Source organism: Musca autumnalis, unplaced genomic scaffold (genome assembly GCF_047663935.1).
Source record: "Musca autumnalis isolate F117 unplaced genomic scaffold, ASM4766393v1 scaffold_4, whole genome shotgun sequence".
NCBI lineage: Eukaryota > Metazoa > Arthropoda > Insecta > Diptera > Muscidae > Musca > Musca autumnalis.
Window position 1 is genome coordinate 63,266,536 of NW_027411977.1, and position 21,209 is coordinate 63,287,744.

The 21,209-nt window shown below is 34.4% G+C and overlaps 1 protein-coding gene across 5 annotated transcripts in view; it reads left to right on the forward strand.

Moving 5' to 3' along the window:
* RhoGEF64C (Rho guanine nucleotide exchange factor at 64C) overlaps window positions 1-21,209 on the forward strand; it is a 516,396-nt gene that overhangs the window by 476,955 nt on the left and 18,232 nt on the right. The gene's annotated exons all lie outside the window — the stretch shown is intronic.

The following is a 21,209-nucleotide window of genomic DNA, read 5'->3' on the forward strand; positions in this document are numbered from 1 at the left end:
TACACCTATGATGTAGCAACATTTCCTACAGGAAGCTAGACTTTATTAACAACACAAAAAGTAATTAAAAGAAAAATCGGTGGGATTATGAAAGAGGAGTGAAAAAATAGAAGACATGCTGTAAATTTTATTAGATAGAGAATTTTAATAATTTTGAAACCTCAAAGGAAACTAAAATATAAAATGTTAAATATAATATATTAATATATATTAAAATACCATACAATATAAAATAAAAATAAAATATATAAAAAACATATAAAATATAAAACATAAAATAACAAATATAAAATAAAAAAATAACATATTAAATATTAAATATTAAATATTAAATATTAAATATTAAATATTAAATATTAAATATTAAATATTAAATATTAAATATTAAATATTAAATATTAAATATTAAATATTAAATATTAAATATTAAATATTAAATATTAAATATTAAATATTAAATATTAAATATTAAATATTAAATATTAAATATTAAATATTAAATATTAAATATTAAATATTAAATATTAAATATTAAATATTAAATATTAAATATTAAATATTAAATATTAAATATTAAATATTAAATATTAAATATTAAATATTAAATATTAAATATTAAATATTAAATATTAAATATTAAATATTAAATATTAAATATTAAATATTAAATATTAAATATTAAATATTAAATATTAAATATTAAATATTAAATATTAAATATTAAATATTAAATATTAAATATTAAATATTAAATATTAAATATTAAATATTAAATATTAAATATTAAATATTAAATATTAAATATTAAATATAAAATATTAAATATTAAATATTAAATATTAAATATTAAATATTAAATATTAAATATAAAATATTAAATATTAAATATTAAATATTAAATATTAAATATTAAATATTAAATATTAAATATTAAATATTAAATATTAAATATTAAATATTAAATATTAAATATTAAATATTAAATATTAAATATTAAATATTAAATATTAAATATTAAATATTAAATATTAAATATTAAATATTAAATATTAAATATTAAATATTAAATATTAAATATTAAATATTAAATATTAAATATTAAATATTAAATATTAAATATTAAATATTAAATATTAAATATTAAATATTAAATATTAAATATTAAATATTAAATATTAAATATTAAATATTAAATATTAAATATTAAATATTAAATATTAAATATTAAATATTAAATATTAAATATTAAATATTAAATATTAAATATTAAATATTAAATATTAAATATTAAATATTAAATATTAAATATTAAATATTAAATATTAAATATTAAATATTAAATATTAAATATTAAATATTAAATATTAAATATTAAATATTAAATATTAAATATTAAATATTAAATATTAAATATTAAATATTAAATATTAAATATTAAATATTAAATATTAAATATTAAATATTAAATATTAAATATTAAATATTAAATATTAAATATTAAATATTAAATATTAAATATTAAATATTAAATATTAAATATTAAATATTAAATATTAAATATTAAATATTAAATATTAAATATTAAATATTAAATATTAAATATTAAATATTAAATATTAAATATTAAATATTAAATATTAAATATTAAATATTAAATATTAAATATTAAATATTAAATATTAAATATTAAATATTAAATATTAAATATTAAATATTAAATATTAAATATTAAATATTAAATATTGAATATTAAATATTAAATATTAAATATTAAATATGGAATAATTAGGTTCACTTTTTCTGATTCCTCCCCCCAGAAACGCGTGGACCTTATCCTTGTGGAAGCTTTCAAAACTTATTTTGTCATCTACTATTAGGTTTTCTTTTTTTTTGGGGTTGGACTGAGGATATATAGCAGATGATTTATGTCTTTTCGCCTTTTTACTCAGCATATCAAAAGCGTTTGATTTTCTCAAACCTATCTCTAAATTTATTCACCCTCTAATCAAATTCACTGCATCCTTTTAAAAGAAAATATTTTTTTCAACTCGTTAAGAACATTTGTCTCCCGAACAATTTTATGCATTCGTTCCACATTTAAGCTGCAAATATTCCAACAAACTGTTATCAATTCTCAAAATGCAAATTGTTCTCCATTATAAGTGTCAAAAGTTTCCCCAATCCAAAAAAATAACAAAAAATAAACGGGAAGACAAAAGCACACCATAAACTTTTAAACGTCACTCATAAATGAATCCTCAGGCTGGTTATTACCTTGGCCTCACACAACTATGGATGTTTCTGTATGTGTACTTTCCAACAAGCGTTGTGCAACACGTGCTTCATAAATCAAATACTTTACACCATGACAGAGTCTTATGATGACGCTTCTTTTCGTTTGTTATTCGAGAGGTGTCCGAAAATGGGCCGCCCAACAACAAAAGAAAGCTTTATTTTTGTGGTCAATAGTTTTAGAACAAAAACACACACATACACTCACCGAAAAAAAACTTTGCAAGAAACCAAATTATATATATATGTACATATTTCCTAAGTCTTGCAAATTGCCAAAGTTCTTGCAGGGTTGAATCTAAGGCATCATGATGCGCGAAAAATCCTAAGGAAAGCCTAACAAATAACACTGCCTGTAACTAGACAAACAATAACAAACAATCCAACCGAACCAATAACCAACTTTAACGGAAGGCATTCTAACGGATGCAAAATTGGTGACAAAGAAACGAAAGAAAAAAAAAAACAAAGAAGGCAAAATAAGTAGAAGAAAGAACTGGCATTTCAACTATGTAAACTAAGTTGCCGACATATTACAGATTGCCGCTTAAAAACTATGTCTGTGTGTATGTGCAGATCATACACGATTCTTTGTTTTTAGATAGGCGGCAGTCTTTGTGGGTAAGGTTGGAAACAAAGACGACTGACATTCTTCCCTTGCAGTGCCTTTGTTTGGCAATATGTAACCACAATTTCAGCCACCAACAACAAAAACATACAAAAACAATGACAAAGTTTTGCCAACATCTTTTAATGCAATTTGCAATGTCAATTTGCATTGTTAGTTTCTTTGACTCTTCTCCATCGTCGTCGTTTTCTTCTTCCAGGGCATAATTTGAATTGTTATTCGTTGTGTAACAGTAACCAGAAAATATGCAGTGAAAATATTGTCTTCGGTTAATGTTTGTTTTGAAAATAATGCGAAAGAAAAACGAAAAAACACGACAAAATCTTAAATTTGCTGCTAATAGCTGGTGTCATACTCGAAGAGGGGACAAAAAAAATTTATATGAGTCTTAAACGTTTAAAAATAACAAATAATTCATTTGGTTATGGTCAATATTTTTATACTATTTCCAGAAGAGGGTTCAAAGTGTCACTATATTTAGGACCTTTTCTCGATAATAGCCCGAAAGCTTTAAATATAAAAAAATATTTTTATTTTTTATATTTTGTATTTTAATAGTTTATTTTTTTAGATTTTATATTTTTACATTTTAAATTTATATTTTATTTTTTTAATTTATTTTTAAAATATATAATATTTATATCTTAAATTTTATATTTTATGCTTTATATTTTATATGTTATATTTTATTTTTTATATTCTACATTTTATTGTTTATATTTTATAATTTAATCCAATATTTTATAATTTAAATTTTATATTTATGCTTTATATTTTATACTTTATATTTTGTATTTTATTTTTAATATTTTATAACTTATTTTTTATATTTTATATATTATAATTTATATTTAAAATTATATATTTTATATTCGTTATTTTATAATTTAAATGTAATATTTTTTGCTTTATATTTTATGTCTTATATATCATATTTTATATGTTATACTTTTTTATATTTTACTTTTTATATTTCATATTTTATTTTTTATATTTCATTTTTTTATTTTTTATATTTATATTTTATTTTTTATATTTAAATTTTATATTTTACATATATTTTATTTTAATTTTTGTGTTTTATACATAATATTTTATATTTTATACTTTACATATTATATCTTATATTTTTATTTATATAGTTTTTTATATTTTATACATTATATTTTATTTTTTATATTTTTTAATTTGCATTTAATATTATATATTTTATATCTTATGTTTTAAAGTTGATGCTTTATATTTTAGATTTTGTTTTATATTTTGTAATTTTTATTTAATACTTTATATTCTATATGTTGTATTTTATATTTTAAATTTTATATTTTGTATATTATTTTTTTTATATTTTATATTTTGTTTTTTCATATTTTATATTTTAAATATTATATTTTATTGTTTATATTTTATATTGAAAATTTTATATTTTATATTGAAAATTTTATATTTTATATTTAAATTTTTTGTATTTTAATTTTATATTTCACATATTACATTTTATTTTTGATATTTTATACTTTATATTTTACGTTTTACAATTTATATTTTAAATTTGATATTTTATTTTTTAAATTTTATATGTTATATTTTTTGTATTCTATATTTTAAATTTTTTATTTTATGCTCTATATTTTATATATTAAATTTTATTTTTTATACCTTATATTTTATATCTTATATTTTATATGTTAAATTTCATATTTTATACTTTGTATTTTAAATTTATTTATTTTTATTTTATATATTATTTTTTTATATTTTATATTTTATTTTTTTTATAATTTATATTTTATTTTTTAAATTTTATATTTTATATATTATTTTTTATTCTTTATATATTATATTTTATTTTTTATATTTTATATTTAAAATTTTATATTTTAGGAGGGTTTGCGTTTTTCACTTGGGATGACGACTTCTATTTTGTTTTTCAAAATAGTCAGGCTTAATCCCATAGTCGTTTTTTTAATATATACATAATTAAAACAACTTTAATTTATTAGTGGGAAAAAAATGGCGATGTTTACCAAGGGGTAAGGCAGGGAAGACTATAGTTTCAGATCTCGCCACAGATCTTCATCAGTTCCCTTGTTTCTTGTTTTTCAACAAGAAACTTTTTATACCCAAATGTCAATTGCCCGCTGAAATAGATACGTGTGCAAAGAAACACTCTGATCGAGAATTTCTTTGGCACTACCTAAACTCGAGCAACTTCAATTGCAAACAAACCCAAATCTTTCCCACTGCTATGCGTTCGTCGATTCTCGACGAAAAAACACATTACTAATTTGTTGGTATTGCATACTACAGCAGTAAAAAACATTTCGACGGTGCCCGGTCTCACAATTAGGAGGGTTGGCGTTTTTTATTTGGGATGACGACTTCTATTTTGTTTTTCAACTGATGAAGATCTGTGACGAGATATGAAACTATAGTCTTTCCTGCCTTACCCCTTGGTAAACATCACAAATTTTTCCCCACTAATAAATTAAAGTTGTTTTAATAAAATATTAAAACAACGACTATGGGATTAAGCCTGACTATTTTGAAAAACAAAATTTTATGTTTTATTATACCCTCAGCCTTTAGGCTAAAGAGGGTATTTACACTTTGATACGACCAAAAATGTGCCTCATCGAAATAATGGTTTTAGACCCCAAGTATGTTTGTACGATATCCGTTTCAGACAATTTTGAGTAGATCTACCAATGTCCGTCCGTCTGTCTGTCTGTCTGTTGTCCGTCTGTCTGTCTGTCTGGCTGGCTGGTGCGCACGATAACTCTCGAACGGATCAATCGATTCGGTTCAAATTTTGGGTATCGAAATATTTTGTCCAGATTTGATTTAAGTTCGAAGATGGGTCATATAGGTCCACTCCTTCAGGTACCTCCCCCACAAAAGTTTCAATATGGACTTAATCGGCCCACTGCTTCGGGTACCTCCCACACAAAATTTCGGATAAGTTCATTTTAGGACTTGCTCTCAAATCGCTTTGTTTTTTGTTGCAGCAACTTGTATTCACTCCCCCCATACGATGGTACAAGTTTCATCAGGTGCAAGTAGGTGACACCATGTGTAGTGGTTGGAGCGCAAGATAACCCTCCAACGCACAGTGGTTCCACCCATTGGTACAACATCAAAATTTTGGTACAACATCTGGCAACTCCGACAGCTATGACATGGGCCTTTTTAAAAATATATTAGTTTTTGTTTCATTCGAACGCGATCTTCTTAAGAATAGCTTCAAAAGTCGGAACATTTGACTAATATTTTTTGTTGTGAATACAACCCATATTTTATGTGCAAGTAAATATATTCAAAATATCGCGAAACTAATACGTATAGCAAAATATTATAGTGGATTTTGAAGGAGGAGGTAATAGTTTAATTTTCATTAGAAAATAGTTTTTTAGCGTGTTGTGAAATTCTAGTTAGCTGCATATTTTCTTAGTGTATTTTGTAATGCCGATTCGATGACATGCTTAAATTTTACCTAAGGTTTTAGTCATGATGCCCACCAGTGCCCACCTCGGGAATAATTTTCCAAAATAGGTCATTGGTTTAAGATTATTCAGTATTAAAATCAGCTGCTATCTAGTGCCAGACTATAAATGGTGGGTCGCTGACTAAAGCAGCCCTAGAATAGGGTTTCTATGGATATATTCGCGTATAACTCTGTTATCTGACCACGTACATTAACATAATTGGCATCAGTGGCAAGAAGAAGAAATGTTGCGACCTTAGTTCATGTCCTTTTATATTAACAGCATAAAACAATTCTCACCGTATACCCCCTCCAGAGGGGAAAGGGGGGAGAATGTTACGCTCGTGGTTTCTTAAAACACTCTTTGCAGCAGCACAAAGCTGTAACCGGCGCATTGACTTGATTTTTACACTCTAAATATTTTTGGCCACTTTCTCCATACAAGTGGATCCACTGTGCAACGGATCTGTCTATTCGGTCCAAAATTTGGCCTTCGTAATATTTTGTCAAAACATAGTTTAAATTCGAAGATGGGCTATATCGGTCCACTCCTTCAGATACCTCCCCACAAAACTTCAAAAATGTTCGGAAAAATTTTGCGCACGATAACTCTTGAAGGGAATGACCGGTGAAGTCCATACTTTGCACATCCTAATATATCTACCAGTTATAGATCAGGTTCGAATATGGACTATATTTGTCTACTCCTTCTGGTACCTCTCACACAAAATGTCACTTTAAGACCTCACTTTAAGACCTGCTCTCGAATCACTTTGATTTTTGTTGAAGCTATTTGCATTCGCTACCTCCATTACGACGGTAAAAGCTTTTTCAGGGGCAAGTCCATATTTCTTGGGAAAACAGTCCGAAAGGTGTAAAAAACCCCTGTGTCACCATATGTGGCGGTCGGAGAGCACGATAACTCTCGAACTGTTCAACCGATTTGGTCCAACATTTGGTCTTCGTCATATTATATCCAAACTTAGTTTCTTGTGCCATAACGGTCCACAACTTTCGGTACTTCTCCCCAATATTTAAAAAATGGCACTAAAATGCTAGGACGATATCACTTGAATGTGGCAACCAATTTGGTTCAAACTTTGGATCTCCTAATATTTTAGTTTAACTTTTAAAATGGCCCATATCGGGCCTCCCTAAGGGTACATGCCCTACAAAAGTTCAACATTTGTGTCTTAGTGCAGTTAATTCCTAATCCACATTTTTGTCGGCAAGTTCAAATGTCCAAAAAGGGCCACAAAATTCTAAAGAGACCTTAAATACATTCGATCTGTCAGGAGGTGAAAGTTTCGCTTCACATTGGCTGAGGGTATCTATCTGTCGGCAAAGCCGACTGACACTTTTTTACTTGTTTTTTATACCATCCGACCCGGTCCGCGTTGCTGGACCTTGAAGCACTTTTATTTTACCTTAAGTCAGCGATTGTATTTTTTAATGCATCCCTAATTAGTCGAGGTCTGCAAGTGATTAAAAATAAAAAATCTTCAGATTTGTTTGTGTCGATATGCAATTTTAACATACCGCCAAAAAGCTGATGACTTGAGGCATGCATTTACTTCATCTGCTGGAATAGTATACCTGAAAGTGTTTGTCTGAAATCTAAAGGTTAATTGCTTCTTAAATTATTATGTGCCATTGTAAATTCGTTGCAGGTGATAACTTATATTTAATATTGCATATGTGCCCTTCATTCACATGAATGTTCAGTGGCAACTTAAGGGCCAACTGTGTCGTCCTTCCACCTTCTTATAATGTACATCTTATATACCAGATGAAGCTATTTTAACCACGGGTCCTCCCTGTACATTCTCTGAAATTTTCAGGAAAATCGGTTCAGTAGTTTTGGGTATGTAACGTATTTAAAAAGCGGGCGTGATAAAATAGGGTTTTTATAAAAATAAGGCATGGGGGACATACCCCGCCCTCTCCGAAATTAAAAAAATGATATGTGATTATATAGATATAGCATTTTTAAAGAAACAGGGTATAGGGGAAGTGCCCCGCCCCTTCTGAAATTCAACAAAATTTGTAGCCTATTTTAACCGGGTGCCATCCCTGTACATTCCCTGGCAATTTCAGAATAATAGGTTCATTAGTTTTTGTAGAAATGAGAAAAATTGAAAAAAGTGGGCGTAAAAGTGGGTGTGGTCAAAATTTGCATAGAAACCCAAGTCGGGTTATGGCGCACATTTTACAGAAAGAATTATCGAAATCGGCCCAGCCGTTCTTAAGTGATGCCATTACCAACGAACGACATTTGATTTTTATTTGTATAGATATAGCATTTTTAAGGAAATATGGTATAGGGGAAGTACCCCGCCCCTTCCGAAATTCAACAAAATTTGTAGCCTATTTTAACCGGGTGCCATCCCTCTACATTCCCTGGCAATTTCAGAAAAATCGGTTCAGTAGGTTTTGTAGGAATGACAAAAATTGGAAAAGTAGGTGTAAAAGTGGGCGTGGTCAAAATTTCGTTGCATAAAAACCCAAGTCGGATTATGACGCACATTTTACAGAAAGAATTATCGAAATCGGTGCAGCCGTTCTCAACTGATGCCATTACTAACGAACGACATTTAATTTTTATTTATATAGATATAACATGTTTAAAGAAATACGGTATAGGGGAAGTACACCGCCCCTTCCGAAATTCAACAAAATTTGTAGCCTATTTTAACCGGGGGCCATACCTGTACATTCCCTGACAATTTCAGGAAAATCGGTTCTGTAGTTTTGGTAAAAATGACAAAAATTGAAAATTGAAAAAAGTGGGCGTAAAAGTGGGTGTGGTCAAAATTTCTTTGCATAGAAACCCAAGTCGGGTTATGGCGCACATTTTACAGAAAGAATTATCGAAATCGGCCCAGCCGTTCTTAAGTGATGCCATTACCAACGAACGACATTTGATTTTTATTTATATAGATATTATATATTTAATATTTTGTATTTTATATGTTATATATTTTAAAATTTTTATTTTATGTCTTTTATTTTATATAATATATTTTATTTTAATATTCAATTTTGATATATTTGATTTTTATATTTAAATTTAATATTTTTTATTTTATAATTTATATTTTATGTATTGACTATTTCACACTACAAAGTGTAATTACACAAATCCTTTGTTTAACCACCTTTAGCCATTAAGAAATCCTCTTTCAATTTCTTTGCATTGTTCAAATCTAATTGCCTTTGTTAGGGCGTTCGAAATTTAATTTCATGAAATTTCCCATACAAAAGAAAAACAAAAAATATGGAATCTAAGCAAGAAGTGCTAGCTGCGCACGAATAAGCTTGTGCTAAATTTGATTTCATTTGATTTGATTGTGCCAAAATGCATATTCAATGCATTCATTGATTCCATTCTCATTCATTGGCTGTATTAAGTGGGCGACGACCGTAGAAAGAGGAAGAAATCCGTTCAATGAAACGTTTACGCGTATTGAACATTTATTTATTTGCACTATGCTTCACAGTTAATTGAACTGCATTTACGCTAAGCATGCCAAATGATTTGGATTATTTGTTTGGCTTTGTGTATGTGTCTATGTGTGTGAAAGGACATTGGAACAAATAATGCCATTTAGAATCTAAAATTAACAAAACAAAAGAATGCAATTAGTGCAGTGTAAAGATTGTTGTGCTGTTTAATTGATTTAACATAACACACAAATATTCAATGCAAATTATTTCACACACACATACGAGTATACATACATGTGTAAGTGCACTTGTTATCCAACTACTTCAGTTGAAAGCTGAAATTGTTTATTAAAAATTTAATGTTGGTGTTAACATGGCTATTATGAAAGAAGTTCATTTGTGTTGCAATAAGCGGCACAACTCCAATTTGTTTTTAAGTAACACCGTTCTTAGAAGATATTTAGGGGGATCTACACCATTTTCTTTTTCATCACTGATTATTTTGAGAAAATGGTATTATATGCACTCTGGGATTTAAGACGTGACGTATTCATTTCGCATCTACCCATCATATCTACTGGACATTTCACTGTCACCGCCAGTTGTATATGGCGGCATAATTTAATTTGTCTCTTCTTTTTTTTCTTTCTTAAAGTGAATCAATTCAATATTCTCATTTGAAAATGGTGTAAAGGCGGATCCGGCAATATCCTTATATTTGTACTTTCTTCATAAAGGAAAGCAATAACTATTAGATGTGCACAAAGCACACACAAAAGTCACAAGACAAAAATTCAATTTGCCTGGCAGCTGGCTGCATTTGGTAGCCGTAATAAGAAATACCAACATCAGCAGCAACAACAATAATAGCGCCAGCAGGATATATTTGTTAATAAAAAACGTGTAATTTTCCAAATAAAAACAAGAAAAAAAACTAAAGAAAATATATTTTTTAATATTCTCTACGTTTCAAATCCAAGAAGGCAAAACACAAAAAACAACGCCTTTTGCCTTGTGATGCTCCTACGGACCAAATTTCTGCTACTGATGGCCCAAAATGCAAGGCAGGGCAACGGCGAATCATTGCAGTTCCATGGCTGAAATGGGAATTGCAATAATATTTTTTCCTTTTTATTTTCATTATTAGTATTTGTTCTTTCGTTGTTGTTGCTGCTGTTGTTCTTGTTAGTTTTATAGCCTCCAAGGTTTGTGTGTTTGTGTTTTTTTCTTCATTCACTATTATTCAATTTTAGTTTCACGTTATACTTTTGCATAGTCACGTGTCCAATCATAACATTTTTTATTATAGTTTTATTTGCGCTTCTTTGAACTTCTGCCTGGAGAGAGAATTATAAAAGCAGTTTTTTTTTTATTTTATTAACAAGAAAAAAGGAGTTCGAGTTTTGTTTACCTTCCAACATAATGAAAAATTTAATTATGGAAAAAAAAGAAGTAAAAAATAATCAATCAGCTTTGCCTTTCGGACTATTATCGAAAGTGCAACAGGGGTATGAAGGAGTGCTCGTTTATATTGAGACATTTCGTGGACCGTATGTCAGGATATATTGACTTTCCCTAGCAAAAAAAATAGAGCATTGTAGGCAAGCCTGCCTGATAGTCTCGTTGACGTGGAGGTTCTCATGTTTGCCTTTAGACATCTCTCTTTAGATCATGAAGATCTCTACTGACATGCCTGATGGGGGTGGGGGAGTTTATCCACTAGATTTTGGGAGCAGATGCTACATCGACAACATGATGTGCTGATGCACCGGTAAAATCCTCGTCTCCTCATGAAGGTGGTCCACTGGTGTCAAGTCTGAATGCACGTTCACTCTCGTCCACTAAATTTTGGGAAGCAGATGCTGCTTCTCATCTTGTCGCAAATGGCTGTGAGTTGGAGAACGACTTGGACATGCTACCGAACGTTACCCCCAATGTCTTGTGTTAGTTAGTTGGAGGAATCGGGACATTCACGACGTATATGTTCAGGGGGACCTGGAGTAAAAATGCTCGAAAAAGTAAAAGTTTACACAAAGAGTGAAATATTGAAAATTTACTTTTTTTACTGTATGTGTGTGTGTGAGTGTGGGTGTAGCAGGAATCCAAGGAATGTGAAGGAAGAAGTGAAACAGGGCAAAAATCTCGCAACCATTGCCCTTACCCTTTAACTCTTAACTCTCTTCCCACTAAACTCCCTCCTCTTCCCATTTTTTCTTCTAGAAGGAGTACTCAGTTGGGTAGGTTTGTCGGGGCAGTTGAAAAGGTGTTCTGTGTCGTGTGGGCCCATGCCGCATACTGAGCAGAAGTCTTGCACGGCGCGATCGATTTCTGCCCAATAAGAATTTAGGCGACTGCAATATCCCGAGCGTAATTGAGCCAAAATTACTCTGTGGCAGCTGACGCTCTTCAGCTGCGATAGATGGGGGATGTACTCCAAGTACTTTATTCACACTATAATTGCTTAAGGCCTTGGCAACTGCGTCCGTGTGAATGCTATTCAATCCTGCTTGATATGCTTGTTGATCTAGGGGTTCTCTCCTGTATCGTTGGACCTCTCCCTCTAGACCATGGATATCCTTCCTGATCTGCCAGCATGTGTCGGGCCTACCCACAAGATGGTGATTGGGATGGCTCACACGGTAACATCCAAGCAGGTACTGCAACGAAAGCATCTCATTGTGTTGCTTTACTGGAAGAATCTTTGCCTTCTCATGTAGATGGTCCACTGAAGATTTTAGGAGGCACCCTGTTGCTGTTCTCAGGGCGGCATTCTGGCAAGTTTGAATCTTTTTTTCCTATTCGTATCACATAATCTCGGGGACCAGACTTGCGCCGCATAGCTTACCACAGACCGACCTATCACGTTATATTTGGTCAACAAGGTTTCTTTATCTGCACCCCAAGTGCTACCGGCTAGCGACTTGATAGCGTGGAGTGCCTGACAGTATCAAAGGTTTTTGATAAGTCAAGCGCCATCATCATCCATCAGGGCCCAACGCTTTGGATGATTTGCGTTTCTGATGGCATTGGCAACATCATCCATTGTAAATTGTGATGGTTCATCCTCGGCAGGAAGAGATCTGATGCGACGTACTACTCTTCTCTTCGCCCTGTCACTCTCGGGGTGCTCGATTGAAATTACTTTCGCACCTCTTCGGGTCAGAAAACGTAACGTCGCCAAACGTGACTGAAGTCCTATCTTCCTTTCTTTCAGGGTTCGAGAGTGACTTAACCATTGCCCACAATTCACCTATACCGGCTCCAATGTTGCAGCTCTTCAGATGATTTAACCACTTGTTCCGGTTATGCCCGCCGACCAGACTGTTATCTTCCAGTGTCGCCTCCCTGACTCTGGGATCATTGGGGTTGGCTCGACGAAGCTCATAACGCTCATTTGCTAGTCCCGTCGCCTCTGCTGGGAAGTTTAGTCTTACTTTGGTTATTCGACCAGCAGACATATGGCGAGCATCTGCAGCTGTGATGATGTCTCGGAACGTCCTTTCCGCTACCCAAACATCAGATGGATTGGGTAGTTCTCTGAAGCTTCGATTGGTGAACTCTCTGAAACCCGGCTAATCAGCTTTCTTATGATTGACGAATGTGCGGCGCTCAGAGGTGATGAAGTCGGGTGGTCTGCTAATGGAGACAATTATGGGGAGATGGTCTGATCCAAGGGAAATGACGGGTTGCCAGGTAACGTCATTTGTCAGACCAGGTGACACGATGGTTTTGTCTGACGAACTGTGACACTCTCCTCTAATTCTGGTAGGGGCGTCCTCATTTACCTTGCAAAACGTAGAGCTATCAATCTGCTCAGCCAGCGCTGTACCTCTCTGATCGTTTCCGAGGGCCGAACGCCACATCTCATGATGCGCATCAAAGTCCCCCAGGACCAGACGATTATGACCTTCCAAGAGCGGCTAATGTCAGGCCTATAATCTGAGATACAGCTATTTCTCGGCGGGATGTATACGTTCAGCAACTCTATCTCGGCAGTTCCACACCTGACTGCTACCCCCATACATTCCACATACGGGTCATTAGAGACAGACTCAAGCGAGATAGGTCTGTATTGGACAGACTGGTGCAAGAGGAAAGCTAATCCCCCACCTCCACTTCTGGTGCGATCTTTCCTTAGCACATTGTAACCATCACAATGCTCTAAGCTGTGGTTGTTGTTGTAACAGTGTTTTTGTTATGTTTATTTGTTCGTTCCTCTGTTCAATCTGGCTCTGGGTCTATCTCCAGTTCCAGAAAAGTGGCTGCTTCGATGGGATGTAGCCACAGATCCACTGGAGTTAGATAGGTAGCTGTGGTTGTCGTTCAGCTTGGTTTCTTGCACCACCACGACCTTGATGTTCTAGATCTTACCTCGGAGTCCATTGCAATTAAATTGCAAAAATGATGCATTCTCTGGGATTGGGACAACAACGGCTGGTGTTAAAAGCTTGGATGTGGGTGAAGATGCGGATGTGACAAACTGAGCACAGATATATTGGACCTCCGTCCCGGCACGGACCAAAAGAATTCGGAGCAGGCATTCCGGGATATGCTGCTCCCAACACAAAAAAATGAAACAAATACAATCCGGTACGAAAGAACGCTCTGCCAAGGGATTGCTTATACAGCGTAGGAGACTTCTCTTCTCCCTATCACTTTCAGGATGCTCTATAAACCGCCGGACACCAACACCTCTTCGGATTTGTCATCGTCACGCCGTTGGAATTTACAGCCATTCATCACCATCCATACGGGGGTCCGAGAGTGATTTAACCATTGCCCACAATTTACTTAATCCTGTACAGGTGTTGCATTGCTTCAGATGGCCTTTTCCGCTTATTATTGCCTACTACACTGTTGAGTAAGAGTAAGATCCCTGAATCTAGTGTCTTAAGGTTTCGTACGACAAAGCTTATTACGCCAATTTACTAGTCCCAACTCTTCTGCTGGGAAATTTGAGCTTATTTTGCCACAATTATAATGTCTGACGAACTGTGGCAACTTCCTCTTATCCTCGCGGGAGCATCTTCTTATACCGGGAAAAATGTGGATGTCTCAATTTCCTTGGTTAGCACCGTATACCTCTGATCATTACCCGGGACGGAATGCCAAAGCTCTTGATGAGCATTGAAGTCCCCAGTATCAGCACCAGCTTATTCCCTTCGAAAATCGAACATATATCAGACTTAACTTATATCATGTCATTCTAGTTGTATTTCAGCTCCAATTGATTCAATTAATTATTTAATAAAAATGACATTTCCCCAGCTTTGACATGCATCTAACCGCCATCAATGTCGAACTTTTTTGATTTCCGCTCCAGTTACTCTTTACAAAGGAAATGCAAATTGCATTTCTTCTTTTTTGAATTTTGCCTCTGTTAATAGTTAACAATTTTTATTGAAACTTTTTTTCTTCTTCCCCCTCTCTCTCGCTGAAATTCTCTCTGTTAGTTGCTTTGTCAAGAGTTGGTAATTGCAATTCTTAATTAAATGCCATTGATGGGGCACAAACCACCGAGCATACCACGCGATGCAATTACGTTTGTCATTAATGGTTTTTTTTTAACAATTAATTTAAAATTATCTGTTGTGTCGGTGTAACCGACAAACATTTTGTGGAATTTGTTTAATTTTTCTTTATTGGTTTGAATTTTTCTTTATTGCTTTTAATTTTATTTTGTAATCCAACACAAAAATGTGTATTGACCAGCAATTAGAGTCCTTCCTTATGTGGGGACACATACTCATACATATACATATATGTACAAATACAAATGTGTCGAATATTTCAACACAAAACTATCGTTTCATTATTCTTTCATTGTGATATTATTCTTGGAAATGTCATTAGACGAATTTCATTTGAAATAGGGAGCCATTTAATTATATCTTCATGTGAGCGACCGAGTTATTTTATATGAATAGTTTTGTGTTGCGGCCTTATTTTTTTGAGCTTGACTCTAGTGACCCGTACATGGGATTAGAAGTATAGTGTGGAACATACGTCACATATCACCGATTAATAACTGTGTCTTTCGCTATGCCTGACATTAGTTGGCTTTTGGATGTAACAATAATCGTCTGGTGCTAGGGGTCTTCTAGGTCTATCATGAACCTTGTCATTCCGCAATAGCCAAAGACTTGATAGCATATTTAAGTCGTCCGTGCAAACCTCAGCTATTTGGTACGGAAGCACATACCATGCATATGAATTGGGACCACACACTACGCTCAGAGTGTCGAAATGATAGCTCAAATTCGAGTAGAGAATAAAACTCTCTCAAATTCGAGCGTATTTTCGTCCCACTCGAAAACGAGCAAAGCATATGCGCTCTTATTTGAGTGACATAGAAAAATAGACTTTACCTGAATTATTTTTTCTACTCTTGCAGGACTACTCCCAACCGATTTTTTATTGACGCAGTCAATCCATGTTGCAGAATTTTCAGACAGAATTGAAAGACAAAGAAGACCTTCTTAGAGACAAAATAAATCTTAAAATCTTCAATAAGCAACAGAAGAGGTCTTGAAGTCTTTTATAGGCCAAAGAAGAAGAGGACATCTTAAAGTCTGCTAAAGCCAACAGAAGACCCTCTTGATGTTTTTCATAGGCGATAAAAGACCCTCGAGGTTTTCTATAAGCAATACAAGATCTCTTGCTGTCTTCTATAGGCAACAGAAGACCTCTGGAAGTAATCTTTAAGTCTGCTATAGCCAACAGAAGACCTCTTGAGGTCTTCTGCAGGCAACATATTGTTGCAAGTGAAGTCCTCTTGACGTTTTTATAGGCGACAAAAGACCCTTGAGATATTCTATTGGCAACGGAAGACCTCTGGAAGTCTTCTATAGGGAACAGAAGACCTCTGGAAATCTTCTATAGGCAACAGAAGATCTCTGGGAGTTTTCTATAGGCAACAGAAGACCTCTGGAGGTCTTCTATGTGCGACAGAAGACCTCTGGAGGTCTTCTGTAGGCAACGGAAGACCATTTGCGTTTTTAAGGCAGCAGAAGAACTCTGGAGGTCTTCTATAGGCAACAGAAGACCTCGGGAGGTCTTCTATAAGCAACAGAAAACCTCTGGAGGTCTCTTATAGGCAACAGAAGACCTCTGGAGGTCTTCTTTAAGCAACAGAAAACATCTGGAAGTCTTCTATAGGCAACAGGAGACCTTTGGAACTCTTCTATAGGCAACATGAGATCTCTGTAGACAAAAGAAGGCCTCGAAAGGTCTCCTATAGGCAGCAGAATACCTCTGGAGGTCTCCTATAGGCAACAGAAGATCTCTGGAGGTCTCCTATAGGCAACAAAAGATCTCTAGAGGTCTTCTATAGGCAGCAGAAGACCTCTGGAGGTCTTCTATAGGCAACATAAGACTTCTAGAGGCAACTGAAGCTTTCTTGAGGTTTTTAGAGGCAACAAAAGACCGTTGAGGTTTTCTATAAGCAATGCAAAACCTCTGGAGGTTTTCTATAAGCAACAGAAAACATCTGGAGGTCTCCTATCGGCAACAGAATATCTCCTGAGGTATTCTATATGCAACAGTAGACCTCTGGAGATCTCCTATAGGCAACAAAAGATCTCTGGAGGTCTTCTATAAGAAACAGAAGACCTCTGGTGGTCTTCTATAGGCAGCAGAAGACCTCTGGAGGTTTTCTATAGGCAACAACAGACTTCTTGAGGCAACTGAAGCTCTCTTGAGGTTTTTACAAGCAACAAAAGACCGCTGAGGTCTTCCATAAACAATAGAAGATCTCTTTAGATCTTCTGCAAGCAATAGAATATCTCTTGAGGTCTTCTATAGGCAACAGAAGACCTCTGGAGATCTTTTATAGGCAACAGAAGAGCTCTGGAGGTCTTCTATAGGCAACATACGACTTCTAGAGGCAACTGAAGCTCTCTTGAAGTTTTTACAGGCAACAAAAGACCGTTGAGGTCTTCTATAAGCAATGCAAGACCTCTGGATGTCTTCTATAAGCAACAAAAATCATCTGGAGGTCTCCTATAGGCAACAAAAGATCTCTGGAGGTCTTCTATAGGCAGCAGAAGACCTCTGGAGGTCTTCTATAGGCAACATACGACTTCTAGAGGCAACTGAAGCTCTCTTGAAGTTTTTACAGGCAACAAAAGACCGTTGAGGTCTTCTATAAGCAATGCAAGACCTCTGGATGTCTTCTATAAGCAACAAAAATCATCTGGAGGTCTCCTATAGGCAACAAAAGATCTCTGGAGGTCTTCTATAGGCAGCAGAAGACCTCTGGAGGTCTTCTATAGGCAACATAAGACTTCTAGAGGCAACTGAAGCTCTCTTGAGGTTGTTAGAGGCAACAAAAGACCGTTGAGGTCTTCTATAAGCAATGCAAGACCTCTGGAGGTCTTCTATAAGTAACAGAAAACATCTGCAGATCTCCTATAGGCAACAGAATATCTTCTGAGGTATTCTATATGCAACAGAAGACCTCTGGAGATCTTCTATATACAACGGAAGACCTCTGGAGGTCTTCTATAGGGAACAGAAGACCTCTGGAAGTCTTCTATAGGCAACAGAAGACCTCGGGAAGTCTTCTATAGGCAACAGAAGACCTCTGGAAGTCTTCTATAGACAACAGAAGACCTCGGGAGGTCTTCTATAGGCAACATGAGACTTCTTGAGGCAACTGAAGCCCTCCTGAGATTTTTATAGGCAACAAAAGACCATTGAGGTCTTCTGAAAGCTATAGAATATCTCTTGAGGTCTTCTATAGGGAACAAAAGACCTCTGGAAGTCTTCTATAGGCAACAGAAAACCTCTGGAAGTCTTCTATAGGCAACAGAAGACCTCTGTATGCCTTCTATAGGCAACAGAAGACCTAGGGAGGTCTCCTGTAAGCAACAGAAAACCTCTGGAGGTCTTATATACGCAACAGAAGACCTCTGGAGATCGTCTATAGGCAACAGAAGACCTCTGGAAGTCTTCTATAGGCAACAGAAGACCTCTGGAAGCCTTCTATAGGCAACAGAAGACCTCTGGAAGTCTTCTATAGGCAACAGAAGACCTCTGGATGCCTTTTATAGGCAGCAGAAGACCTCTGGAAACCTTCTATAGGCAACAGAAGACCTCTGGAAGTCTTCTATAGGTAACAGAAGACCTCTGGATGTCTTCTATAGGCAACAGAAGACCTCTGGAAGTCTTCTATATGTAACAGAAGGCCTCTGAAAGTCTTCTATAGGCAACAGAAGACTTCTGGATGTCTTCTATAGGCAACATGAGACTTCTTGAGGCAACTGAAGCCCTCTTGAGGTTTTTATAGGCAACAAAAGACCATTGAGGTCTTCTGCAAGCAATAGAATATCTCTTGAGGTCTTCTATAGGGAACAGAAGACCTCTAGAAGTCTTCTATAGGCAACAGAAGACCCCTGGATGTCTTATATAGGTAACATAAGACCTCTGGAAATCTTCTATAGGCAACAGAAGACCTAGGGAGGTCTCCTGTAAGCAACAGAAAACCTCTGGAGGTCTTATATACGCAACAGAAGACCTCTAGAGATCTTCCATAGGCAACAGAAGACCTCTGGATGCCTTTTATAGGCAGCAGAAGACCTCTGGAAACCTTCTATAGGCAACAGAAGACCTCTGGAAGTCTTCTATAGGCAACAGAAGACCTCTGGAAGTCTTCTATAGGCAACAGAAGACCTCTGGAAGTCTTCTATAGGCAACAGAAGACCTCTGGATGCCTTTTATAGGCAGCAGAAGACCTCTGGAAACCTTCTATAGGCAACAGAAGACCTCTGGAAGTCTTCTATAGGTAACAGAAGACCTCTGGATGTCTTCTATAGGCAACAGAAGACCTCTGGAAGTCTTCTATAGGCAACAGAAGACCTCTAGAGGTCTTCTATAGGCAACATGAGACTTTTTAAGGCAACTGATGCCCTCTTGAGGTTTTTTATAGACAACAAAAGACCCTTGAGGTCATCTATAAGAAATAGAAGGTCTCTTGAGGTCTTCTATAGGAAACCGAAGACCTCTGCAAGCCTTCTTTGGGCAAAAGAAGACCTGTGGATGTTTTCTATAGGCAACAGAATACCTCTGGGGTATTTCTATAGACAACAGAGGAGCTCTTGCGGTCTTCTATAGACAACAGAAGACATTGTGTAGTCTTCTACAAGCAACATATGAATTACTGAAGCAATAGTAGCCCTTTTGAGTTATTTTATTGACAACAAAATACCCTTGATATCTTCACTAAGCAACAGTAAGGTCACCTATAGGCACCAAAAGACCTCTTGAGGTTTTCTATAGGCAACAGAATACCTCTTGTGGTCTTCTACAGACAATAGAAACCCACTTGAGGTCTTCTATAGCCAACAGAATACTTTTTTAAGTCTTCTATAGGCCACAGAAGACTTCTTGGGGAAGAGGGAACTTCGTGAAGTCTTCTTGAGGTCTTCTATAGTCAACAGAATACCTCTTGTGGTCTCCTACAGACAATAGAAGCCCACTTGAGGTCTTCTATAGCCAACAGAATACTTTTTTACGTCTTCTATAGGCCACAGAAGACCTCTTGGAGAAGAGAGGAACTTCTTGAAGTTTTCTTGAGGTCTTCTATAGGCAACAGAAGACTTCGTTAGGTCTTATATAGGCCACAGAAAACTTCTCGGGGTCTAATAGGCAACAGGTTTTTATAGACTACAGAAAAACATTTGTGGTCTTTAAAATCCAACAGAAGACCTGTTGAAGTCTTCTATGGGCAATTTAGCCCTGTCCGTCCATACGTGTGATATGTCTGACTCTTGGACACGAAAACTCTCCAACGGATCGACCGATTTGTTCCAAACTTTGCTCTCATAATTTTTTTCCAAACTTAGATCATGTTTTTCACTAAAATGTTGAGCACAATAACACTCGAAGGGTGTAACCGAGTTAGTCCAAAATTTGCTCATTTCAAATTTCAAAACTTTTCGCAAAAATGTAGTTTAGGAGCAGGTCTCGGATAATTTTGAAATTTTTACAGCACCAACCACTCGTGCACCCCATTACGACTGTACAAATTTTTTCACGGGACAAAAAACTGTAACAACTCCTACATGCAACGACCAAAATGGATCGTTTAAGCACCATAAATTTCAAATTAAATGTCCGGTTTGGTCGAAGTTTTGTACATCTAAAAATAAATTACACCCTGTTTCAAGAAGATCTGTATCGGACAACACCTGCGGATACCTTTATCAGAAAGGTTCACTACGGTTTAAGCGCTGTTCAAAGATTATTAATTTTTTGATCGATTCCTTCTGGTCTAGCGATATAATGTTCACCGTGAACAAGTCCGTGATTCGTGACACAATGGTCCAAACAATTGCATCGTGACGAAATGATTGATGG